Below are 27,841 nucleotides of genomic sequence, written 5' to 3'. Positions count from 1 at the left end.
TAAACAAAGTGAGTTAAAAATGTATTTTGTTAATATATAGCCAGGTTGCATTTTATGTGCCTCTGTTTGTCTGCAGGTGCCATGTATGCACAATGAGTTTTTTTTTTTTTTTTGGGGGGGGGTCTTCTCTTTGTTTTCATGCGTCTGTAAACTGCCATTGTTTTTCATTGTATTGAATCAATATGTCACTTGCTTCGTTGTGTTTGCCTGTTCTAACCTATATATCTTTGTAAACCTTTTTTTTGCGTTCTGTCGTGTACTGCCTTCTGAGGTGCTTGGGCCCCGTCAAGCTGCTTTTTAGCAGCTTTTAGCCCTTTCATCTCTCTAGAATGTAACTTACATTCTCGAAAAATAAAGCGAAATGAAATTAAATGAAACCGCTCCATCTGGTGCCCACGAAAGATCTGTGTGACTGGTGTCCGTGCGGCGAATACAGGGCTCTCAAAGCTAACACTGTCCACGACAGCTATCCCCTTCCACACTTCCAAGACCTCACTGGAAATCTGGAGGGATGCAAGATCTTTATTAAAGTGGACCTTGTCAAAGCGTACCGTCAAATCCCCGTTTAACCGGCCCATATCCCGAAGACGGTCCTCACTACACCCTTCGACCTCTTTGAGTACGTGTGCATTCGCTTTGGGCTGCGCAACGCAGCTGAAATTTTCAGAACATTCATTGCCGAAGTGACGCGCGGACTCACGGCTGTATTTCCCTACATAGGGGTCATCCTCGTCGCGAGTCGTACTCTCCAAGATCACAGGTGACACGTCCGGGAACTCTTTCAACGCCTATAAGAATTTGGCTTAGTCGTGAAGGCCCAGAAATGTGTCTGCGGCTCTTCTTTCTTCGAGTTCCTGGGCCACCACATCTCGGCGCAGGGAACCCGTCCATTTCTTTCTCAAGTCAAAATTGTTGAAGACTTTCCAATGCCCACAACCCTACGCAAGCTCTGCGAGTTCCTGGGCGTAGTGAATTTTTTCCGGCGCTTCATCTCGCACTTCGCCGAGCTTCTTCATCTCCTGACCGACCTTCTTCGCACAACCAAATCCTCTTCCTCCGTAATTTCATGGTCTCCCAAAGCTCAGGCTGCTTTCATAGCTGCAAAACAAGCCCTTACCGATACGATCCTTCTCATTCACCGTAGGACTTCTGCGCCCACTGGCATGGTGGTGGATACTTCCAGCGTGGATATTGGTGCTGTACATTGTCCATCCATCTCGGAGGCCTTTCATCTTGACATTATCCAGTCATTTCACGACATCTGCCATCCCAGAACAGAGCCACACAGCAACTCGTTACGCAGCGGTACGTCGGGCCTAACATTAACACCGACGTTAGCCAGTGGGCCCGCTTGTGCCTTCCTTGCCAGTCCATCAGAGTTACTCGCCATACGAAGACTCCACCCCAGTCTTTCCTGCCGCCTGGTTGTTGCTTTAACCACGTTCATCTGGACTTGGTTGAACCGGTACCTCCCTCTCATGGCTACCGGTACGTTCTGACCACGATCGACCGCTTCCCTCGTTGGCCCGAAGCAGTGCCCATTTCGGAGGTTACTGCGGAAACAGTTGCCAAAGCCTTCGTTTCAGCATGGGCTTCGCGCTTCGGCTCCCCCGGCATTGTTACGACCGATCACGGCCGCCACCCATCCCTCACCCGTCTGCTCGACACTAAACTTTGCCGCACCACAGAATACTATGCCTGTGCCAACGGCATGGTCGAGCGGCTCCATGGTACGCTCAAAACTGTCCTCACTGCTCGCCCTGATCGCGTGCACTGTGCTGACGGCCCTCCTATTGTGCTTCTTGGCTTACGCGCCGTTCTCCGCAGTGGCCTTGGCTGTTCGGCAGCCGAACTCGTCTTTGGTGCACCCCTGCGGTTTCCCGGAGACTTGTTCGTTCCTTCGGCTCCCTCGTCCCAGCCCCACCAGTATCTTCAACGCCTTCAGCACTGCATTCAACACCTGCGCCCAGTACCGCCTCTGTCATCCGACCTTCAGGTCTTGTGCACTCAGACCTTGCGTCCTCGACGCATGTTCTCGACGCATGTCCTCGACGCAGGCCAGACGCTGTAAAGGCGCCTCTTACCCTCTCATACGACGTGCCGCGTCCTCAATAAGACGACAATCGCGGTGATTATCCTGCGTGAAGGCCGAGAAGAGCTAGTCTCCTTGGATTGCCTCAAACCCGCACACATGAAGACACCTTCCAGGAGCTCCCCTCGGATGTTGCTGGCTTACCGGCTGACCTGCCTGCCGCCGAGGCATCCTCATGCCAGCCCCGTCTGCGCGTACATTCCGCCGTTCCATCTGGCTGGGGGACCCTGTAGCGCACACCGACGCTGTAAAGCGCACGCGCTAAGATCGGCGTTCCCAGGCGGCTAAAGAAGGAAATAAAGTTGAACAGATCGTGCTCGGTGCGCAAGCACAGCACGGGCTGTTCGGTTCGAGAAGCCTGCCATGCTGGACCTCTTGTTCTGGTGCTCCACTGCGACCCCGTTAATTCTCTACAAGCGTTTGATCACACTACAGATCTCTAAGCAGTACTTGCATTGAAGAGGCCCTTTTGATATCAGAGCCATTCTAAAGAATTTTACGTCTCAGAAACTTTATTTGTCTCTTACCACTCTCTGTGTGTTGGATATTTCACAAACATGCTCTAGGATGTCTTCCAGCTTTCTGCATGAGCTATATTGCTTGGAGCCTAGGCACCTCGAGCGAAGTAGTTGGGCATGGATGAAAGGCCTTCCAGTGTTAAAGAAAACACCATCAGAACAGTCAGAATTGTTTATTTATTTATTTTTCATTACCCTTAGGGCCAGAGGGCATTACAGAGGGGAGTGGGTTACACACGAAAGTGAAACAAACATACATCTGTAAATACACTTAAAAATTAGATATAAATGAGGCTCACAGAAAAAACGAACAAACAGGTTACGTCAAAACATTTAAAAAATTAACAGCGCATGTCGCAGAATAAAATCAACAGCAAAAAGCACCAGCATACAAGAAATACAAAAACGACAAGAGAAATCACGTTCAAAAGGCAGTAACCTGCCCGCATATAAAACAAGTGGAACAACCGTAAAAAAAAACAGATGACAATGTTAAGGATTCTCGAGTTTATGACAGCAGCAGGTTGGTTAAAGCAGATTTAAACGTAGAATTATCAGAAATTTCGACGATAGATCCGGGAAGGTGATTGCAGCTTACTGACGTACTTGGGATGAATGAATTGTGATAGTGGTTGGTTTGGCAAGAAGGAATATCAACCTTATGACTGTGCTCAATGCGATGTAAAATGTTAACTATGAATGAAGGAGTTCTGAGCTTCGAAGAAGCTGCTAAAAATGAAATTATGCATGAAGAAAGCCTTGGCAAAGAATCCAGCAGTGTAACCTGCATGCTGTCATGATCAATAAAAATTTAACTGCATACAAATCGACTAGCTGCACAAAGAGGTTGGAAAGTGAAATAGGCGCAAAAAATTTCTTTAATTTGATCACCAAAAATAAGTTATCTCGTAGAGTAAAGCAACAGGTTGCGCTTCCGTAAGCATTCGATGAAGACAATATAATTCTGTTTCTCTCAGCTCCTGTCAGCATGCGCTTGGACACCATGTTCGGCTTTCGCCCCCAGTTGTTGACCCAAGATGCCATTCTCCAACTTTCCGAGGATGTCCGACACCTTTCCCATCACAAAAGCACTCGAGCTATCCTGGCACCGGAGCTTACCAAAGCATTCGACATGTACATCACACTGCCATTTTGGACGCTCTCTCCTCCCTCCATGTCGTACCCCGAGTTCATGCTTTCATCGGCGCTCTTCTCGCCCGCCGCACAGCCTAAATCTCATATGGCCCACTTTCTTCTCCCTATTTCTCACCCGGCAACAAGGCTACCCCTCAAGGTCCTGTCTTGTCTCCGCTTCTTTTTATCATAACCCTCTTCCCACTGGCACGTGCTCTGCGGACTATTCCATCTCTACCTCATGCTTTCTCGCCGATGACATCACCCTCTGGGTGACCACCGGCAATCTTGGCGATATGGAGTGCACTCTCCAGGCGGTCATGGACGCGGTGGTCACTCACACCCGGGCTATCCGGTTGAGCTGCTCCCAGTCCAAATCGGAGCTTCTGCTCCTTCTGCCTCGGGGGGTGGCCCCTGTGTCGCCTTCTGCTCTCACCGTCTACCTGGATGGCACACCCATTTTTCTTGTCTCTACCCTTCGCATCCTTTGACTATTTCTTCAGTCTAATGGCAAACACACTACCCTCATCTTTCGATTCACAAACACTGTACACCAGACCATCGGCCTCATACGCCGCATTGCCAGCCGCCCCCACGGCATGCGCGAAAACGGCCTCCGCCGCTTGGTCCAGGCCTTTGTTCCAAGATACTTCATCGATTCTCTTCCTTATCTCTTCCTTTGGCGCAACGAGGAGGACAAAGACAACAGACTCATTTGCAAGGCGCATAAGTCAGCCCTATCCCTTCCCACATCTACCTGGACGGCTCGGCTATTGTCCATGGCCGTCCACAACTCCCTTACGGAGCTGACAGAGACCCATCGTAAGGCCCAGCTCGTCCGTCTCTCCCGCACCCGCCCGGGTCGCGCACTTCTCTCCACTCTTAAGCTTTCCCCTCTTATCCCCCTTGCCACCTCACTGCCCATCCCTCCCGAAGTTTCTCCCTCCTAACCGTTCATACCATTCCCTAAGAATATGCATCCTGAACACCAACCCTCCCGCAGAGCAGCGCGAGCCTCCGCGCTCTGGCATCAGTACGGTCGGAAACTTGTCGTTGATTATGTGGATGCCGCCCTGTACAGCCGCTACCCAGCCCACGCTCGTGCAGGCAGTGACAACTTTCTCCAACCCACTCTTACTGCCTCAGTATACATTTCGACCTCTGTAGACGCCGAGGAGGAAGCTATTGCCATTGCCATCACGCAGATCTACACGCAATACATTTTCAGTGACTCCAAGCCTGCGGTCTACAACTATGCGGTTGGACGGGTTGCATCCCTGGCCATCGCCATCTTACGTTCCCACACCGTCCCTTCTCGCCCCATCAAAATCATCTGGGTGGCCACTCACACTGCCCATCCTGGCAACGAGGTGGTTAATTATATCGCTCGCGATTCGATCGACCGAGCAAGCCCCCCTTCCCCCCCGCCCTCCCGCCGGGAATGGATACGCGCGACGCGCTCCTCACGTACCGTGATATTAGTTATATTAGTTTACACTACTGCCTCTCTCGTCTCACTTTTGCCGCTCCGCACAAATCCCTTTCCCAGCACCACCAACGCATGCGGCTCCACCTTCAGGCCCACACCTTTCTCACCCCAGCACGTCTTGCTGTCCTCCACGCCAGAAAGTACTCGCCGGCCTGCAGCTTATGTGACAGACCACGAGCCAACTATGCTCATATATTATTCTCCTGACCAGCACACTTGCCTCCTGCCTCTTGGCACCTAAACAGACCACAGCAGTGGGAGGCTGTTTTGTCTAGCACAGAGCCGAATCTCCAACTTCGGCTGGTGATCTGGGCAGAGGACGTTACGACTAGGCACGTCCTGGACGCCACAACCGGCAGCCAGAAGGCCGTCGGCAATGCTACTGCATAATGGTCGTTTTTTTAGGGCCTTCACAAATGAAGTTTTTCACCACCACCTTCGGCGTATGTCGTTCAAGTCCCATGTGAACTTCTCATGTGGGCTTCTGAGCAGATTGCCTGCGTAAACGATAGCTCCTGAGGCCCTCGCTATGGAACGAGTTTATGGCGTCTGATAGCCGTGATGGATACAAAAAGAAAAAAAATTAGCTGCGGCTTAACTACTGCTGAACGTGGTTAGAGAGCGAAAGCTATGGCGTATCGGGAAGCTATATGCGGCTTCGCGTCTGTAACGTTAAATGCATTCCGGACACTGGATAGGGAACGAGCTTACCCTGCCACCCTGACAGGTGGTGGTGAAAACTTTATTTGCAACAGGGGAGTTTGGGACACATAGGTACTTGAGCCCTCCCACGGCCCCACTGCACTAAAACGTTCATGTCCCGGAGGCTCATGACGCTGGCAGCTCGGCCTGCGGCGATGGCTTGCTTGGCCGGGTCCTCGAAGCGCAGTAGGGTCTCCCAAGCCTCCCAACTGGTAAGGTGCTCCAGGCCCCGCGGGGGAGCACCCGCCGGCGAGGAAAAGGATATGGTTGAGAGTGACTTTGGGGTGGTGGCAGAGGGTACAGGAGGGGTTTGTGTGGACTTGGTGACAGCACGAGCGTATATAAAGGGAGTGTAAAGTGCGTGTTTGGAGCTGCCTCCAAAGTGTCGGTTGATAATGGTCAAGGGAGGGATGGGGTGGAGGGTAGAGCCAACGCTCGGCTTTGCAGGCCTGCGGCATTTTACTGAATGAGTGCATGCGCTTCCGCGATCCCCAGATCGGAGGCCACCGGTGCCCGGTTGAGGGAACCTCGGGCTAAAGCGTTGGCGGCGTGGTTTCCGGGGTTCCCAGAGTGGGCAGGCACCTATATGAGCTCCATATGGCGGGGCGGGTGTGCGGCGAGGGAGTTCAGTATGCGAAATTCAGGGACGTGAACTCAGCCGCGAAAAAAATTTAGTAGGGCAGTTTTAGAGTCAGATAGTATATATCGGGCCTCCGTGCGTGTGATGGCCAGGGCAATGGCGGCCTCTTCGGGCTCCTTCGAAGTGGCAGCGGCGGATATGTGAAGGGTTGCAACCGGTTAAAGGGAGCGGTTCGTAGTGGCTACAACCGCGTCCTCGCCTGTGCATGCGGCATCTATCCAAATGGCTTACGGTTCAGTGTGCCATAGTGTTTGGGAGCGCCCGTACGCGAGCTCTGCGGCGGGGTTCATGGTAGATGGGCGCATGTTTTTGGGAGAGAGATTTAATAAGCAATTTGCGGTGAATGTAACGGGAGACCTGGAGCTGTGTGGGATGTGTGGCTTGTAGACGGACAACGAGGGTGTGTACGATGTGTCTGCCGCTGGTGCTTTTCTCGAGAACTATTTACTGTGTCTGCCAGTGCGCCTCGATAAGCTGCCCTATCGTATTGTACACGCCTAGATGGAGGAGATTTTCAGTTGAGGTATTTAGGGCTGCTGTAGACATGAATGAGATAACATAAGTCATGCTCCTTCATGCCCGGTGGTATGCGGATACGCGGCACATTAGGTGGGATATCGACACCGTTGTCTGCTTGAGTTTCTGAATGGTGAGTGTGTTTTTCCTGTTGTTCTGTATGAGGAGGCCCAGTACCTGGAGAGTTTACCTTTGGGACGTGCCGGTGTTCCAGTGTCACGGTGATGGGGGCTGTGGGGCAGTTGCGGGTTGTGGGGCGGATTATGAGGAGCTCCGACTTCTCCGGAGGGTAGCAGAGTCCGATACTCCGCGCATGTGTTTGGGTGGGGATAGCTGCTGATTGTAGAGTATTCTCTGTCACCGTCAGTGCCATGAGTGGTCCATTACATGATATCGTCGGTATAGAGTGTATAGCGTGAAAAAGACGACGACAGCATCAGCGGGCCTGCCAAGCACGCGCAGACTGAATTTTGTGGCTTCTTAACTGCATGCCGGCGGAACGCTGTCTCGTTCCCGCCTAGCTGAGCGCGTCCAGCCATATATATTTGTGGAGACCCGACGACGACTTGTGTCTGCGATTCGTCTCCACAAATTTGGTGACTCCGGACTTGGCGTGTTCGTTCTCTGCTCCTGCCCTGCGCTTGCATCAGCAGCTTCGCTAGGCCTACCACTGCCCGGACCTCGAGACCCCGCTACCTTCCATCGTGTAAGATTGATCCTTCCACTCATGTACCGTCTCCGACGGCGCACCCTCATGAACCCGCGGTCTCCTGCCTCAAGCTCCCCGACTTCTGGTCGTCGGACTCGGAACTTTGGTTTCTCACCATCGAGGCCTTGTTCCGCCGGCACCGCATCACGTCACATTTGACAATGTTCGACCATGTCATTGGGGCGCTCACGCCTACTACTGCGGTTGTTCGCGACGTCCTGCGCTCTCCGTCCGATCGCCCTTGCGATCATCTTAAAGCGGTGCTCATCCAGCGAACTTCTAAAACGGAACCGCGTCGTCTGCAGCAGCTCCTTACTTCAGAAGAGCTCGGAGTCGCAAACCTACCGAGCTGTTGCGTCACATGACCGCCCTGGCTGGAGACTTGGCGACTTCACACGACAGCGCGCTCCTGCGGGAACTGTTCCTGCAGCTCCTGCCTCCACAGGTGCGCATGATCCTGAGCGTGTCTTCGTCTCAGTCCTTGGAATCCCTGGCTACGCTGGCAGATCAGATCATGGGCGTGGCCTTCCGTCCGTTGCAACACTTCATCGCCCTCTTGACCCTCACCTATCGAGCCCAGCTCCTGACGATTGCTATGCCCGTCTCACTAGTGCTAAAGAGGAACTAACCCGACAGGTTGCGCAGCTTACAGCTGAGGTTGCAGCATTTCGTACTCACCATCCGCATTCCTCGTCTCCACCCCGCCGTACCAGCCCCAGTACTTCTGCAATCGTTCTCCGCCCTCCACGACCCTTTGCTGGTTCCATTGCCGCTACGGCTCTCTCGGACGCCACTGCGGCCAGCCCTGCTCCTGCGCGGGGAACGGTCCGGCCGAACACTGAAGGCGACAGGTGTTCTCGGCACGCGACCCAGTCGCCTTTTCAACGTCGCTGACAGTGTAATGAAAGCTCGCTACCTCATCCACAATGTCGCCGAGGTCTGCGTTCTTCCGCCTACGTTAGCTGAGCGACGCCGTCGTTTAGACTCTCCTCCTCTGACCGCAGTAAACGGATCGACCATACGGACATACGGCCAGAAGTCGGCAACTCTGGACCTCGGACTCCGCCGCAGCTTTCGCTGGGTATTTTTCATGGCGGACGTGCGCTCGCCAATCATCGGCGCCGACTTTTTGTGGCACTACAGGCTCCCAGTTGGCATGCGGCAAAAACGCATCCTGGATTCTGAAACGAGCCTCGTCGTGCAAGGCGTCTCTTGCCGCGCTCCACCACTCCGGTTCCTCCAGGCGCACAGCACCGTTTCCGACCCTTGGTCCAGCATACTTGCCTAGTATTCAGGTGTCTTTCGACCACGTCCCTTCAAGCACCGGTCACTCACAGCGTGACTCATCATATTGTGACGGCTGGGCCTCCCGTGTTTGCTCGCGCACGTCGTCTCGCCCCGGATAGCCTATTTGTCCCCAAACAAGAATATGAGCATACGCTAGAGCTTGGCTGCATCCGTCCATTCTCCACTCCTTGGGCGTCACCCTCCACATTGTGCCCAAAAAGAACGGCGACTGACTCCCCTGTGGCGATTACCGGGCTCTCAACAAGGCCACAGTCCCTGACCGCTATCCGATTCCCCACATCCAGGATTTTACATGGGCCCTACATGGCTGCACAATCTTCAGCAAAGTCGATCATGTGAAGCCATATCACCAGATTCCTGTGGAGCCGTTGGATATCCGGAAGACCACCATTATTACAAATTTTGGCATGTTTAAATATTTGAGGATGCCTTTCAGTCTTCGCAATGCGGCCCAGACTTTTCAGCGCTTTGTTGACCAAGTACTACGCGGTTTAACGTGCTGCTTTGCCTATCTTGACGACATTCTCGTCTTCAGCCCTACGGCTGAGGCCCACAAGCTCCACGTGCGTCAAGTGCTCGCAAGACTCAGCCGCTTTGGTCTTGTTGTCAACGGACCGAAAAGCGAGTTCGCCGTTGCAGAGTTGGACTTTCTCGGTCATCGCGTCAACGCCCATGGCATTCGCCCGTTACCGGCCCGGCCCCCGTCACCGCCATCAGTCAGTTTCCCCGGCCCACCACCACCCGACAACTGCGCGAATTCCTTGGCCTCGCCAGCTATTATCGGCGCTTCATTCCTCGCTGCGCCACAATACTTCATCCTCTCCATGACCTTCTCTCGGGCCACAGCAAGCCGACCGCTCTTGTTACTAATACCGGTGCCACTGACCACGCCTTCAGCGGCATCAAAGCAGCCATTGCCGGCGCGACACTCCTGTTTCATCTTAAATGTGACGCGCCGACGTCCGTCATGGTTGACCCATCCAATACTGCTGTCGGCGCAGCCTTGCAACAGTTCGACGCTAGTGTTTCGCAGCCAATCGCCTTCTTTTACAAGAGCTGCTAGCAATATATTCAGCTGTGAAGCACTTCCGTCATTTTCTCGAGTGACGCACCTTACATATCCTAACTGACCACAAACCTTTGATGTCCGCACTGGCATCCAGCAGTAGCTCCTACACTCCTCGCGAAATCAGGGAGCTCGCCTATATTTACAAATTTACCTGCGACATTCGTCACGTCAGTGGCAAGTCCAACATCGTTGCCGACCCTCTTTCTCGTGGTGAAGTTAATTCGATGGGCAATGGACGGCCAATCATCGACTTCACGGCTATGGCTGCTGCTCAACGAGCCGATGCCGAGTTGCAACAGTTTCGCGCACGCGACACCTCTCTGGTGTTGGAGGATGTCATGCTCTCTGACTGCGCCGTTGCCCTCGTTTGTGACACGTCAACCGGTCGCCCTCGCCCCTACCTGCCTCCACCATACCGACGAACTGCCTTTGATGCCCTCCATTCTTTGGCCCATCCTGGCATCCGAGCAACACAGCGACTTGTCACGGCTCGTTATGTCTGGCCTAGCATCAACTTCGATGTTCGCCGCTGGTCGCGCACGTGCCTGAGCTGTCAGCAAAGCAAAGTGCACCGACACACTGCGACTCCGCTTGGCACGTTCCCGTCTCCGGACGCCCGCTTAAGTCACCTGCACGGCGACATTCTCGGTCCTCTTCCTCCTTGCAGGAACCACTTCTACCTGTTAACTTGCATTGACAGGTTCACGAGATGGGCTGAAGCGATGCCCCTTCTGGACATAACGGCGGAGTCGATCGCACGAGCACTCATCGCACTCTGCATCAGCCGCTACGGTGTCCCTGGCATCATTACGACTGATCGTAGTCGTCAATTTGACTCCACATTATATGCCAACCTATCTCGGCTCCTCGGCGTCAATCACATAAAGACGACCTCTTAACACCCGATTTCCAACGATGTAACTGAGCGTTTTCACCGGCAGTTGAAAGCCTCACTTATGGCGTCCGCTTTTCCTTCGCCATGGATTCAGTGCCTAACCTTCGTCCTGCTTGGTCTCCGCACCGCACTTCGCAGTGACTCTTGAACCTGTGCAGCACAGCTAACGTTTGGCCCTATTCTGCGCGTCCCTGGCGAATTTTTCGAGCCCTCGCCATCCACGCTTGCTGACGTCTCAGATTACGCCTGCCGTCTACGTAGCGCTATGAGCACTGTCGTTCTCCCACGTCAGCGCCAGTATTCTCGTTGTGTCCACGTCCCCCCCCCCCCCCGACCTTCAGCGGTGCACTCACGTCTTTGTTCGCCACGACGCCGTACGCCCGCCCTTACGACCACCATACCATGTTTTGTACCAAGTGCTCCGGCGTGCTCCTAAGCACTTTCACCTGCTAATCAGCGGCCGGGAGGACACAGTCTCAATTGACCGCCTTAAACCTGCTCACCTTGACACCGACGTCCTCGGAAACTGTGTCGCTGCATTCCCTCCCGGCCGTGCCAGTCCTCGTAGCGTACGATTTTCGCCATTCACAACTCGATCATGGCTTCAATGCTAGAGGGGGGCCCTATTGCGTGCAGAAGACGACGACAGCACCAGCGCGCCTGCCAAGCACGCGCAGACTGAATTTAGTGGCTGTTTAACTGCATGCCGGCGGAACGCTCTCCCGTTCCCGCCTGGCTGAGCGCGTCCAGCCAAATATATTTGTAAAGGCCTGACGATGACTTGTGTCTGCGATTCGTCTCTACAAGTGTATGTCAAAGGTAAGGGATGATTTGTAGATTGCGGACAATGGGAATGAGTGACATTGAACAGAAAAAGGGAGAGGACGGATCCCTGGGGGTGGCAACCCCACTAAGGGTGTATGGGAGGGATATGTGTTGACCGAAGTGAATTTCGGCCGTGCGGCTAGTCAGGAATGCCTGAATATAGGTGCATATGCGTTCACCTTTGTTCAAGGGAGAGAGGGCTGCCATGATCGCTTGATGGTTTAGGTGATCAAAGGCCTTGGAGAAGTCCAAGGCTAAGACAGCTTTTGTGTGACCTGGAATGGGGGTGTCGAAAATGTCGTACATGGGTTGGAGCATGGCGTCCTGTGCCGACAGATGGGGACAGAAGCCCACCATGCTGTGAATGTAGAGGTCTGGCTCCGCCATGTGGTAGGTGAGTCGGGCGAGTGCGACGTGCTCGAAAACCTTGCCCAGTCATGAAGTTAGTGAGATTGGACGGAGCTTTGCACGCGTAAGAGGTTTGTGCGGCGTATCTGCCACAACGTTGGTAGCGCTAACGCATGCAGCCCACATCCCTCTCTCAGCACCCCACGTACCTCAAAGCGCAATTCAGTAGTCTACTGACCCAGGGAGCCAGTTATGCGCAGTTCGTTTCCTAAAAATCGCCAGACTCTAAAACGTTGTAACGCCAATGCCAATGAACACAATGAACGCCGACGGCATATGGCTTCAGTGCCTTTCTGCCTCAAGAAGGTGGATGAGTGGCGCCTTCTACGCCTTCCCTCCAAAACATGGCTGTGCCCTGCAGCACTAGAACATTTTGACCCCTCCTTTAGCGGCAGCTGCCCGCACTGTACAGCGGTGTCTTTTGACACCTATCACATGGTGCTGGCTTGCCCCTCCAATCCGTCTATTTCCCCGATCCCCAACCTAACCCGAGAGGACTGGGAGGCGCCCTGCATGGCTCCAACGGCTCACAGGCCCAATAAGCCTTAGTCGGGTGTGCCCGGGCGGCGGCCACCGCCACTGCGGTCCCAAACTAGGGACCTGCACATTGTTCTCGTAAGGATCGGTTTCTTACGGGCTGCCGCCTATACCTTCCTAAAAATGTTTTCACACCACCCACAACGTTATCGATTCCAACACATGCAGCGCACATCTGCCACTACCGCCACGTCAAGCAGCTTAAAGTATAACAGATGTCCACTGTTCGAAGGGACAGTTATGCGCCGTTCATTTGCTTTCCAAGCTCCGGCTCCATCGGTTTCGTAGCTTAGAGCGCGAATAAGGTGTACACTGTCCCAGGAGGCCAGGAGGAGGAGGAGGAGGTAAACTTAATTAAAGAAAAGTTGTTAGGCGCGGGTTGGGGTGATGTTCCCCTCCCCTTGCTAGGACTCCACTTCTAGTCTAGACGTCAGGTGGCCGACTGACTATGTCGTTCGATGACCTCTTCCGCCCACTTTGTTCCTTTGGTTTCGAAGCTGCCGAGTTCCATCATTTCCCTCGGCTTAAAGCGTCACTAAGATGTCCATAATCCCAGAGGCCCAGTTATGCGCCTTCCCTTCGCTTTTATTTATTTATTTATTTATTCAGGGTACCTACAGCGCCTTGAGAGGCATTATTGTAGGGGGGGTAAGTATATTAACAGTAAAATTGAATACAGCACAAGAGAACAAAAGAGAAAGAAAAGTTACAGAAAAATGTTAAGAGCTTTCAAAAAGATAAAAGCATTCTGATTGCACCCGACACGCAAAACGAACACTGACAACAGCATAATCAGGTTATTGCATGGTCAATTGCGGCCTGGAAATTCTCGCTCTCGCACAGTTCATTAGGCAGCAGATTCCAGTCACTTATTGTGTTGGGGAAAATGAATATTTAAATGTATTAATCCGGCAGTTATACCCCACAATTTTCATGGTATTGTCCCTTCTACTCGAAACGTAGTGAGGTTGCCTTAAATAGAGGCTTTTATTAATTCCTGTCTTATTATTGTAAATGTCGTACAAAAACTTTATTCTAAAAACTTTTCTTCGGTGGGATAATAACTTCCAACCAAGAGCTTCCCGATGTTCAGAACTTCTAACCTTAAAATTATAATTCCCAGTTACGAACCTTGCTGCCCGCTTCTGAACTCGTTCTAGCTTGTCTTTTCAAATATTTGTGAACGGGCCCCAACATACGCATCCATATTCGAGAACTGGCCTGACATTCGTAACGTACAATGTTTCTTTTAGGCGTGGAGTTGTATGTTTAAAGTTTCTTTTAAAAAGGTTGAGAACGCGGGAAGCTTTGGCAGTTATCGCGTCGACGTGTGCGGTCCAATCCAACTTCGCTGTAAATGTGATACCGAGATACTTTACTCGGTCGTTTGTATGTACAACAGATTGATTTAGATTAGAGTTGCCCCATATTTTCTTTTTTTTTGTTTGTAACTGCATGAGGTAACATTTACTGGTGTTGAGAGTCATCTTCCATTTGTCACACCACGCACATACCTTGTCAAGGTCAGACTGCAACAGAATGGTATCATTTGCGCACATGACAGAACGGTAAACAACACAGTCATCGGCGTACAGCCTAACACGGGAGCACAGATCACTCGGCAAATCATTTACAAAAACAAGAAACAACAAAGGCCCAAGTACCGAGCCTTGCGGCACACCGGATAAAACCTGAACAGACTGCGAAGTGACACCGTTTATAAGTACCCGTTGTTGCCGTGCATACAAATAATCTTGAATCCATCCAAGAAGTCTAGAAGGTATACCTAATTATGATAACTTTGTTAAGAGCAGAGAATGCGAAACCACGTCAAAAGCCTTGCGGAAATCAAGAAAAACTGCGTCTATTTGAACACCCCTATCTATACCTTCCGCGACATCATGGATGAACTCAGTGAGCTGAGTTGTACACGATAGGCCCGAACGGAAACCATGTTGAGCGGTAGTGAAGAAATCATTACCATTAAGGTGCTTCATAAGACCAGAATATATTATATGCTCCAGTGTTTTACAAGAAACAGAGGTGAGGGACACCGGTCTGTAATTACATATATTTGCGCGATCCCCATCTTTAGACAGTTTTAGTATAGCGTACGCAAAACCTTTGCGTACGCAATAAAATAGCGCATGTAAAATGCGCATGCGCAGAACGCTAAAAGAAGCTTAGCGTTTAGCGTACGCACGCAATTTTCTGGAAATAGCGTAGCGTCTTTGCGGGTCTTGCGGAGACAACATGGCGGCGCCCTGTTTGCCCGCTTCGGTTCTAAAATACCTCGTCATTGAGTTATTCGGCGCTCAACTGGCAATAAATGGTGGTATTCGCTTCCGCTTTCTGCCGTTTCACTGGGACGCAATGTTATGTGCGATAACTTGCCGGTACTCTTGAGATAGCAGTCTGTTTTCAAGCCCCTAAGCCTAACGACAGGTTGTGTACACTGTCGTCATGGCAACGGCCATTTTTAGCACTTCTCAAAACGACCTCAATTTTTTTTTTCTACATGTGGTGGCGCTAGGTACTTACCCAAACGGGGCTGAACCTGGATGTTGTATGTCTACTTAGCGCCTATTGCGGAACGGTCCGCAAAACGCTCAACTATAGGTGTTGTTCGCTCTTTGAATTTAGCGTACGCAAACACCTTGCGTGCGTACGCAAAAAACGCAAACGCTATACTAAAACTGTCTGTTATGTATTGGCGTTACATTCGTAAGTTTCCAGTCATTTGGGAGTTTTTTATAATCCAGGGACTTATTGAATATTGTGAGCAAAAATGGAGCTATTTCTATTGCACATAGCTTCAAAATATGATTTGATATATCGTCTGGGCCGTGAGCAGAATAGGAATTTAGATTAGACAGCAGCGCCATCACACCCGTCTCAGTTATCATTACATCTTCCATTTCCGGCAAGTGTGTGAAATTTTGCGTGACTAGATTGAGATCTGCTTGATCACTGACAAATACTGAGTGAAAATACGCGTTAAAAATTTCAGCTTTACTCAAGTCGTCTGTTACAACGCTGTTATTGTGCATCAAAGACGGAATTCCAATGTTATCTTTTTTAGTATTTTTAATATGCTTCCACACTTGTTTTGGATTAACTCTTATCTTTTCCGATAAAGACGATAGGTAAAGACGCTTAGCACTTTTCAGTTCTGTCTTAAGCGAACACGTCAATAACTTCAGTTTTGTGAATAAGGAGGGGCTCTTAGTTTTACGATATTTCTTATACAGTGTGGCCCTTTCTTCTAATGGATCTACGTAATTCTCTTGAAATCCAAGGTTTTTCAGCGCGTAGTTTCCCTGATACAGTCTTAGAAGGAACGTACGCTGTAATCAAATAGAGAAGCTTGTCCTTAAATGCGATCCACAAACCATCCACGTCGCACGTTTCGCTATAACTGAGAAACAAAGGGAAGTAATTTACTAAAGCATTCTTTACAGAAGGGGGGGCGTGGAACCGGCGAAATGTCGGTGCTGCGATTCACACGTTTACTTCTGCTGACGCAGGCCTTCCTGTTAACAACGCATGACAGCGGCTGCCTGGACGCTTCATTCCTGAAGAAAAGTGGCTTTCATCACTACGGCTGCGAATTTTGCCCCACGGACGGTTCTGACGAATTCGACGCTGCTTGCCACGAACATTGTGCTGCCTTGTCGGTGGGTGTGGTGGACTGGCGACTACAAAGACCGGCTGGCGTCACAGCGAAATCCCGGCGTGGAACCGGCGAAATGTCGGTGCTGCGATTCACACGTTTACTCCTGCTGACGCAGGCCTTCCTGTTCACAAGGCATGACAGTGGCTGCCTGGACGCTTCATTCCTGAAGAAAAGTGGCTTTCATCACTACGGCTGCGAATTTTGCCCCACGGACGGTTCTGACGGATTCGACGCTGCTTGCCACGAACATTGTGCTGCCTTGTCGGTGGGTGTGGTGGACTGGCGACTACAAAGACCGGTTGGCGTCACAGCGACATCGGGGCGTGGAACCGGCGAAATGTCGGTGCTGCGATTCACACGTTTACTTCTGCTGACGCAGGCCTTCCTGTTAACAAGGCATGACAGTGGCTGCCTCGACGCTTCAGTCCTGAAGAAAAATGGCTTTCATCACTACGGCTGCGAATTTTGCCCCACGGACGGTTCTGACGGATTCGACGCTGCTTGCCACGAACATTGTGCTGCCTTGTCGGTGGGTGTGGTGGACTGGCGACTACAAAGACCGGCTGGCGTCACAGCGACATCGGGGCGTGGAACCGGCGTAATGTCGGTGCTGCCATTCACACGTTTACTTCTGCTGACGCAGGTTGGTCTACCTTCTGCAAAATTCAGTTTTTATTTTTTGCCGGTAACGCCCCACATGTTGTTTCGCTGTATGCATGATTCTCACGTAGTTAGACATCATGTTAGACGCCGGTTCGTACTGTTGAGAAACGCTGCATTTTTCTGCTTGCTACTGCTGCTCTGTGGTGACGTGGAGCTAAATCCAGGCCCGACCCCCCAAGACAGGAGTAGTGAACTTGTTGCTGCCGTGAAGTGCCTACCACGAATTCTGGAAGTTCAAGAAAATATTCTTAAGGAATTGGAAGCTCTGCGAGAACACCAGGAAATAATTCAAACAAAATCGGAACGTTATCTTCAAAAATTGAAGGTCTGCTTGAACAGCCAGCCAACGCTGAAAAGGATGAGTTGAAATCCCAACATAGCCAGCTGACAAGTGCTGTAAATGCGGTGCTAGCTAAACAAGATGACATGGAAAACCGGTCCCGTAGAAATAACTTGCTCTTTTTTGGTGCTTCCGATACGGACAAAGAATCATGGAATGATTCGGAGGCTAAGGTCATATCAATCTGCGACGAAAAACTGGGTGTTAAAATTGATCCCGCTGCAATTGAGAGAGCGCATAGAATAGGCAGGTATGCTGAAAATAAAAAGAGACCAATCATTGTTAAATTTAACTTGTTTAAGGACAAACAGCGAGTTCTTTCTGTTGCATCTAAATTTAAGGATATCGGTTACTCAGTGAGTGAAGGCTACTCGCCCAGTGTGCGTCAGTCAAGGAGCAGGTTAAGTGCGTATGCCCGAGGTCTGAACGCTAAGTATGCGTTAAAGTACGATAAACTAATAATTGATGGGAAAGCATACATTTTTTGACAACGCTACTGATTCTGTTCGTGAATTTGTGCTGTAGCAATCATGTAGCCCTTCCCGTCATAATAAGCACTCTATGAGCCAGCTATCTTTTCTTATCGTGAATTGTCGGAGTGTTAGGAACAAGACTGCTGATTTTGCCAGTTTAGTAGGGGTGACACAGGCTCATGTTGTTATCGGAACTGAGTCTCGGCTTGACCACAATATAACAAGCTCTGAAGTTTTCCCTCGTGTTATATAGCATATCGAAAGGATCGAGACGCGCATGGCGGTGGAGTGTTTATTCTTGTACGCGACGACATCCAAAGTGTACCAATCAGCTGTGTTCATGATGGTGCAGAATCTGTGTGGTGCAAAATAATTTTGTCAAATGGGGAGAGCCTTGCCGTCGGATCATTCTACAGGCCACCTAGTTCAAACAACCCGGAAATATTTCACAGTGTATCAAGATCACTGTCAAGCTTATCAGATATGATTATTCTGGGAGGCGATTTTAACATGCCTGATGTCGTATGCAACAACCGGCTTCCTGTCGAACAAAGTAGATCAGCGCTACACTCATCCTTTTATGAGATGATCCGGAACTATGGGCTCTTGCAATTTGTGGATTTTCCGACTCGCTGATGCACAACTGGTGCAAATGTCCTAGATTTGCTTTTTAGTAATCAAAATGGTACAGTTGAATCGGTTACAGTGGCACCGGGAATATGCGACCATGAAGCTGTTGCCGCCACTGTTTTTTGCAAGAAACCTGAATTTCAAAAAGGGCGTTCAAGAAAAATATTTCTGTACGAGAGAGGGAACTACGATGCTAAGGTCATAAGGTCATTTGAAGCATAAGGTCATTTGAAGGTGAAACTTTGGACCACCGCGAAACTGGATTTACTTAGCGTAATGAAGCTTTCGCTTCGAACGACTATGCAGCACGCAGATCTTTGGCGAGTTTCACCTATCCCTTTGGCGCTGTCACGTACGGTGCGCGCCCACGTACGCGATCTACACTGTTTGACCGCTGCGTTTTGTCAACTTTCTCTGAAGGACTGCCATTTCCGCTTTAGGCTTAGCAGAGACAAACTCACAACACCGAAAGAGGCAACCAACACGATCGATCACGCAACAGTTTTGTCTGACTACTTCGAAGAAAATGCACTATGAAAGCACTATCCACGCACAAGGCTCAATGTCTTCGAAAGCGTATTTGTCTTTGCGTGGTAGCGTTGCACACATTCATATCACAGCTTATTTTGCTGCCCATTCTCGACACAGATAGCTGCATGTTCTCAAACACAATATCTCGTTGACTCGACGTGCTCACTGCTCATTGCTACTAAGAAGTTAGCGGTAGCAAACACAACACACAACAGCGCGAAGAACGGAATCACCTCCGGCGACCGCGGCGCTGCTTTCCCGTGAAGTATTGGCAAAGTTGCCAAGGTCTTGACCTGTGGTAAAGGATAAACACGGTGCCAAAACGTTTCTGTTTGCCACAGACATCGGCGACACAGGAACAGTTCGGATTCTTCCCGCTTGATTCCGTGAGGACGTACGTCTGTTCGCGCGGCTTGCGAGGATCGACAGCGACGCCGTCGCAGCAAGTTTGGTCTGATAGTCTTCAGTGGCCTTAGAGAACGTCTGCATCAAGTGCTCAGCGTGAAAGACATGATTATCCCTCACAAAGCAATGAAGCAGCGCGAATTTTCGGCACAAGCAAGGAACGCCCATACATTCATAAGCAACGAGTTATGCACGGATCTCCACTCGTGCCATGTTGCCAGACTTCGGAGCGCACCCCGAAGTTGTGATTGCTCGCGAATAATAGGATAAACTTAAATAACAGTTCTTTGGAACAATACAACACTGCCTTCAAGGTACTTTGTTAGGGCATTCTCAAGTCACAATTAAGATTCCAAGAAATCAATTTTTTAGTGTTTGACTCCATTCAACCAGCCAGATAAATGAAAAGATCTTGCAATTAAAATTTCTTCTTGAGTGGAGAGGTATCTGTGGAATACTATGTCCAGCTCAACGCCTCAAAGCTGAACATGCGCATTCAAAGGCGCCTTAGTAGAGTGCGAGAGAATTATTCAAGGGTTGAGGCTTTTCAGAGAACAAAATTTTTGCGCGAGAAGAAACCAAAAATTGTTTGTCCTTCTCACGAAGGACATTGTTTTAACAGTAGCTCGGTTTGGGCTAGTTGGTAACAGTTCTTCGAATACATAGCGCAAAAAGGATACGGACGACACAGAAGTGGACAGGACAGGCGCTAACTTGCAACTTTATTTTCGAAATGCCGCCACGTTTAATGTATAGGAGCCGATCACCACCATCAAGCGATGAGCATGCGCAAAGAAGAGCACAATCAAGATTACAGCGTGTGGAAAATAAGCAAAAAATTACGATAAAATATATAATGAAACCACGGTGCCGGGCGAGCACTGAAAGAAAAGAGACATCGAGTGCTGAAACTTACTGCAAAAAGCGCTTTTCAAGCTTGTCAAGGTTAAGAGCCAAACAAATAACGCGGCAAAAAGGGGAGATAAAAATAGATCGACTAAAAGATGAAGGGAGTGTACAAGGCTCCACACTAAGAATTTCGCTTACTGCACACTTTCTTTTATGCAAATAATGCCCTTCAAACGTTTTTAAAGAACACCGCAAGTTTACGTAAACAAAAGAGCGATGGTCGTACTCGCAGTTGTGACAGATGGTTTGTACCACACCGCCGTACTGATTATCTCTGTCAGTCCCTACAGTACCTGCTTCCATTTATTCTGAACGATTATGAAAAGAAGGATGTATATTTCGAGACCTACAGTAAAAAACAAATGCGACAGTATTTTGTAACCCACTAAACAACCTGTGTACAATAATCATGCTAACTTTCTATTGTATGTCAATTCCGCTGTTTTCTGATGTTCAGGAAGAATTGAGGCCGAACGCCGATCACCTGAAATTCTCATTAACAACGATTGTTTTGTTCATAATTGTACTGTATAGTTGTTGTAATGATTGTATGAAGACGTGTACTTACACTGTAATTTAGTTTGTAACCACTGTTGCCTTGTATGGGCCCCCAGGCACCTTTCAAGCTGTCGTAGAACAGCTTTTACGCCTGGGGGCCTTCAACCTCGAGTTGAAAATAAATGAATTGAATTGAATTGAAGACAAGCACGTGGTGAAGAAAGACAGAATTACAATGGGGAAACTACATTTATGGGCATGACAATGGAAGTAAAAGATAGCAGAAAATTAGGCTGAAAACAGAAAAGGGCTGTGATACTATACATAATAAAATGAAAAATTTTTATAAAAACTAGGAATCTATGAAGTGTATGCATACGAAAAAGATACAGTAAGACCGAAACAGAAAAGGATAGAACGAGAAGTATAAAACACGAGTGTAGAGGGCCCCACGCTAAAATAACTAGGGGGGGGGGGGGGTGCAAATATGAGAAATGGAAAGAACAAATGAAGTAAAAGCCAATAAAATGCCAAATAATAAAAGCAGCAGGAAAACGCAAAGGAAAAGCGGGACCGTTCCTGTTCACAATAACAAGAAAGGGTGCTTACGGTAAGCAGTCTTGAAACATGGTTCACACCTACAGATAGCCATCAAGAAATTCAACTTCACTGTCCAGTAATTGAATAGAAGGTGCGCTGACGCACTTTTTCCCAGCTTTTCTTATAAAATACGCCTCCATGACTTCACGCTCTGTTTTTCCTTTAGCTGATGTTAAGAATTCTGTTTTATCTATTTTTGGATAGCATCCGTTCTCTTGCTCTGTGTCACATGCTTTGCAATGGTCGGCCAGGTCACTTCCTGATTTGTTGCGTACGCATAATTTGTTCTCTCGCCCTCTCATTGAAGCATCTTCCTGTCTGCCCAATGTAATGGCGCCCGCAACTGATAGGAATTCTGTACACAACGTTTGGCTTACATTCCGTAAACTTCGTTTGATGTTTCGTCGTGCAGTAATCTCGTTTTACCATTTTCTTAGTGCAGACCATGGAAAGCTTACATGGGGCAGAGAAAACTGCTTGTACATTATAACGCGCTGCCAGCTTCTTGAATTTATGTGAAAACCTATGATAATATGGTATTACCGGGGCAGGAGTCTTGCCTTTGATCTCTTCACTCCCCTGCTCACTACAGGAAACCTTGGGGGCTTTCAGCTTTTGCAGAAGGCTTTCACACACTGCCACGCCGTATGGCCACTATCATCCATGAGCAATCCAGGCGCCTGTAGGAGGCTGGATTCCACGTACACCTTATACTGTCAGTGAGTGAAAGCCCTGGCATTCTGTAGGTGTGAACAGATAGCCATCTGTTGATGGCTATCTGTAGGTGTGAACCATGTCTCAAGACTGCTTACCCTAAGCACACTTTTTTGTTGTTCTGAACTGCAACGGTCCCGCTTTTTCTTTGCGTTTTCCTGCTGCTTTTATTCCTTGGCATGTTATTGGCTTTTACTTCATTTGTTATTTACATTTCTCAAATTTCCATTCCCCCCCCCCTCGTTGTTTTAGCGTGGAGCCCTCTACACTCGTGTTTTATACTTCTCGTTTTATCCTTTTCTGTTTCGGTCTTTCTGTATTTTTTTTCATATACATACACTTCATAGTTTCCTAGTTTTTTAAATTTTTTTCATTTTATTATGTACAATATCACAGCCCTTATCTGTTTCCGGCCTAATTTTCTGCTATCTTTTACTTCCATTGCCATGCCCTTAAATGTAGTTTCCCCATTGTAATTCTGTCTTCCTTCACCACGTGCTTGTCTTAGTGTGGAGCCTTGTACACTCCCTTCATCTTTTAGTCCATCTATTTTTATCTCCCCTTTTTGCCGCGCTATTTGTTTGGCTCTTAACCTTGAAAAGCTTGAAGAGCGCTTTGTTCAGTAATTTTCAGCACACGATGTCTCTTTTCTTCCAGTGTTCCCCCGGCACCGTGTTTTTATTTTCTTACTTTATCGCAATTTTTTGCTTATTTACCACACGCTGTAATTTTGATTGTGCTCTTCTTTACGCATGCTCATCGCTTGATGGCGGTGATCGGCTCCTATATATTAGACGTGGTGGCATTTCGAAAATAAAGTTGCAAGTTAGCGCCTGTCCTGTCCACTTCTGTGTCGTCCGTGTCCTTCTTGAGCTATGTTTTCGAAGGACATTGTTTTATCCTAATCAATATAAAGATAGATAGAAATGAAGCTTTATTCATTTTGATTATTGAAATGTTCTGAATATACGTGTGACAACAGTGTTGATAAGCTTTTTTGAATTAATTACAATTCATATTGCTTTTGCTTTTCTAGTCAAGGGCAGAAAGTGTGGACAGAACAAAAAAAAAGTCGCTACCACAAGATGTATTCGTGAGATAGTGGGTAGACGAATAGAATAGTTTTCACTCAGGCATCTTTTGAGAAAAAGTGCAGCAGCAAGGAAGCAAATTTTAATATTGTATTTACTGTGTTACATTGCACAGCTAGCCATATAAGAAATAACTAACAAAATTGAATGAAAAACTTAGCCTTGGAAATGTTAGGACTGCTCGCGTACAAATGAATGAAAAGAACGCTGAGTTCAGAAGAAAACAAGAAAGATTAAAAGGAATAACTACTTAGTACATAAAACAATGTCCGGGAGGATCAAAATTTACCGGATTAGTCGCTCTATTCCTCCTCAGCCTTGCTTTCCCTATATTTTGCTCAAGAGAAGGCTCACTTTGATTTTTTTTTGTGGCATCAGTGAAAGGAAAATTTTCATATACCTTGGTGGGCATCTGTCAAACAAGCTTTCTTTGTGTGTGGACAACTTTCGATCCCAATGTGCTTCAAAGCGTCCAGCTTATCGCTGGTACCGTCGCTCGAATGACACCTGCCATTTTACAGAGCAAGCTTCACTCTTGGTACCCAGACATAATAATCCAATGCGTTCCAAACATCTTGCACAACAAACGACAAATATGGTACAGTTACTGCAGATGTAAATTTAAAAAAATAGGCAGAAAAATAAATAACAAGCAAACGTTCGTTTTTTTTTCACCTCGAAAGATTTTAATTTCGCTTTCGGGAAATGCGCAAGTGGTATAACATTGCTCTAAAAGTGGTGTCGCACCATATAGCACATGGTGCAGTAGGCATCGTCCAGCCAACCACGATCTGTAGCGTGTTTTGACGCCATCTGCTCTGTTTCGGACGACGGCGCAGGTCGCCACACTCCTGAATGTCACGGCGATAGCTGAACGCCCAGTCGCTCGCTGTGAAAAGCCAAGTTCCTGATAACGCATGTATGTACCTATACTGGAGTGAAGCTGCCGTAACGGTAAGTAGTCATAGAATGTGCTGTGGCTTTTCGTGAAGGCGAGATGTGCGCTAAGCGACGTTTAGGCTAGGAATTTTTTGTTATCTATGTATGGGACCTCAGAAACATAGGAAGAAATCTCAAATGGTTCCGTAGAAAGGGTTGATATACATAAAATATTTACAGATCGCGTAATGGTGATCAGTCATAAAAAGTATCAATTTTTCGCTTTTTTTCTTACCCTTATTGCGTCCTTGTCCACTTTGTTGTCATCGCACTCATAAAAATTTTCATCGAAATCGGCATCCCACAGCCGTATAAAGCCTATTGTTGCAGTGATGGCCACTGCCGTAGACAGAGAGCGGTTGATTTTTTTTGCTATCTCCTGGAAAAAAAAATTACAACTGGATCCAACATGCGGTCATCATTGCGGCATATATCATTCCTACCGGCAGCCTCTAGAGTCTAGGTGTCAAAATTTGAGGTTGTTTTCTAGTAGCCTTTCTTTCAAAGAACCACTTAAAGTGGTAGATACATCAAATTCCAAGGTTGTACAAAAGACTGCCATACGTTTTCTTTGTATGTGAGGACCATAAGAACGAAGTATTAAATTTAAGGGAGGCCTAGAACATATTTTAATTTAATTTTAAAGTTTGTGAAAATGCTCACTCTTGAAGTCTGAGCCATCGCTAGTGCATCAATGTGACGTAGGAACAGAGAAGAAAACACAGGCAAGTATTTCCTACGTCATTGCTCAGTTTTCTGACGTACGGGACCAAGTTTTGCGTTTTCGCGGCCTAGCAACCTTGGTTACGAGCGCTCACGTCTTTTTTTCTGCACGCTCGCGAGTGCGACGGTGCTTTACGCCCGGCTTTGCCGCAGGCGATGTCGTTGCCGAAAGATCCACTTTTGCACAGGCATATTGTCGGTGCCCTAATCTAGAAAGCATTCTCTGGTATCATGGATGTTATGTATTTTCTTGTGCGAACGTGAAGTACGCCGATCATGCCGGCCGGCCAGCCTGGATCCCGTCTGCCGGCGTCATAAAAACGGGCTAAAGTGTGTTCTTGACGTAAATAATAAACCCTGGGATAAGAAATGTCCAAAATGTGTCATTTTTGAGGATCGCTGACCAGTACAGAGCTGCTGGCAAAGGTAACGACTGTGATACGAGCAAACTTCTTGCCACAACCGCCTCGCAGCTGCCGCTGGCCCGACGTTGGGGTCCGGCTCGCCTGGCGCCCGCTCGCTTCGCTGCTGAAGGCGTCGCGGAGATTTACCATACTATTATTTTATTGCGAGATGATGCTGTTGACAGTAAAGCGATGTGTAGAGTAGGCCGTTTATTATAGCGCAGGCGACTTCCGAAGCGCCGGCCGCTGCGGTTCGATGCGAAAGAGGCTATAGGCCTAGCGACGACCACGGCAACCAAGCAGCAGCAGCTCGTCGCCCGGAGCATCCGCGAGCGATGCCGTTGCCGAAAGCTCGAAACATAAGCAGGCATGCTTTGTCGCTGCTCGAGCAGTCTTTCTGATAACAAGGCGATCTTGTCTTTTCTTATGAGATTTCTACACCATCCCAAGCAGCGCTCAGGCACTGCTGCACGGCGGCGAAGTGCGACACCGGTTGTGGGCGGAGCTTGGATAGAGCGGCGCAGCGATGCTCACCGCTCCGTGTCCCTGCTTGCAGTGGGGCGGCAGTTCGCACGCGACGATCGGTGCGGCGCGCCGACCAATCGGCCATCTGGCTTGATGAATGTTGCTGCACGTGCATTATTTGTCTAAATAATGATTACACTTCGCGCTCTGAGCTCGCTACTTACTTTTGGTCGGCGAATGTTCTCGCTCGGCCACCGATCTGCCCAAGACACGTCGGCCGACGGGTCAATTGGAGCAATGGCATTAAACCTGCGACCGTCTTAACGGCCAGTTAGGATGCACAAACTCGTGGTTCTTGCTCAGACATTTACTGGACGCAACTCACACCAAATACACATATCACAAGAACCTCACCCGTGTCATACACGCTTTTCAGGGAACAAATGAGGAACTCCTCGCAACCCTGAAAGACAAGTACATCAATACTTCCACTGAAATTCCCATCCCTTCAGGATACACGGGTGCTCAGAACACCAACATGGACGCCGACATCACGGCAGGAGAAGTCCGCGCCGACCTCAACCAGATTAAAACCACCGCGGCCACTGGCGACGACCACATAACCAACAAGATGCTTCGTAACCTCGAAGATCACTCCGTCGAAGCACTGACGGACCTCTTCAACCAACACTGGCATGAGGGTCGCCTTCCAGACACTTGGAAGCGTGCCAAAGTGATTTTCATACCTAAGCCAGGCAAACGACTCGAGCTGGGCAACCTTCGGCCCATCTCACAAACGTCCTACCTGGGAAAGGTCATGGAACACGTCATACTCAATAGACTCCACACTCACGTAGACCAAGAGGACCTTTTTCCCCCCACTATGATCGGCTTCAGGACTGCCCTCTCCACTCAAGACATTATGTGGCAAATCCAACACGACATCCTCGATCCGAGACCCATCCGAGCTACACGAACCATCCCAAGCCTAGATGTCAGCAAGGCTTTCGACAACGTGTCACATGCTTCCATCCTGGCAAACCTCTCAGAAATGAATGTAGGCGCTCGCACTTACAACTACATCGCCGACTTTCTTCATAACCGTACAGCAGAACTTCACATTGCAAAAATCCACAGCGAGAAGATCACACTAGGCACCCGAGGAACACCACAAGGAGCAGTCCTATCTCCGTTCCTTTTCAACAGTACAATGAGAGGCCTCCCTCCGCTCCTGGAAGAGATACCTCACATTAAACACTCAATATATGCCGATGACATTACCCTGTGGACCAACTCTGGCTCTGACGGCGAAATCCAAAATTCCCTCCAAACAGCAATCGATAAAGTACACTCCTTTGTACAGGCGAACGGGCTCACATGCTTCTCCACGAAGTCCGAATTACTAGTCATCAGGGACAGAGGAGTTCGCCTGCCCGTCCCCGACCCGCAAGAACCTATTGTGCTTCAAGTAGACACACATCTCATACCTCCGGTACGCACCATCCGCGTTCTGGGTATGTTACCACGCAAAACTCGGAGGCCATTCCGCGCCTCCGCACCACAGCCAATCAGATCAACGGCCTTATCCGCCGCATCAGCACCCGCCGCAGAGGTATGAAGGAGGATGACCTCTGTCGGCTCACGCAAGCTTTCCTCATTAGCAGGATGGTCTACTCCTACCCCTACTACCACCTCCGCCGGAAGGACGAGGAAGCTGTGAACAGTATTATACGTTCAGCGTACAAAGCGGCACTGGGGCTACCTCAGTACGCCAGCACACAGCACCTCCTCCAACTCGTAATCTACAACACGCTCACAGAGCTCATAGAGGCACACAAGACCGCCCAAATCCACCGCCTCTCCCGCACTAAACACGGGCGGCTCATACTTGACCGTCTCAACATCAAACCCATAGGCGACGTCCACCCCACGACGCCC

Source organism: Amblyomma mixtum, chromosome 7 (assembly GCF_055824585.1).
Source record: "Amblyomma mixtum isolate Tamu chromosome 7, ASM5582458v1, whole genome shotgun sequence".
Classification (NCBI taxonomy): Eukaryota; Metazoa; Arthropoda; class Arachnida; order Ixodida; family Ixodidae; genus Amblyomma; species Amblyomma mixtum.
The sequence above is the reverse complement of the archived record's forward strand: the minus strand, read 5'-3'. Positions refer to the sequence as shown.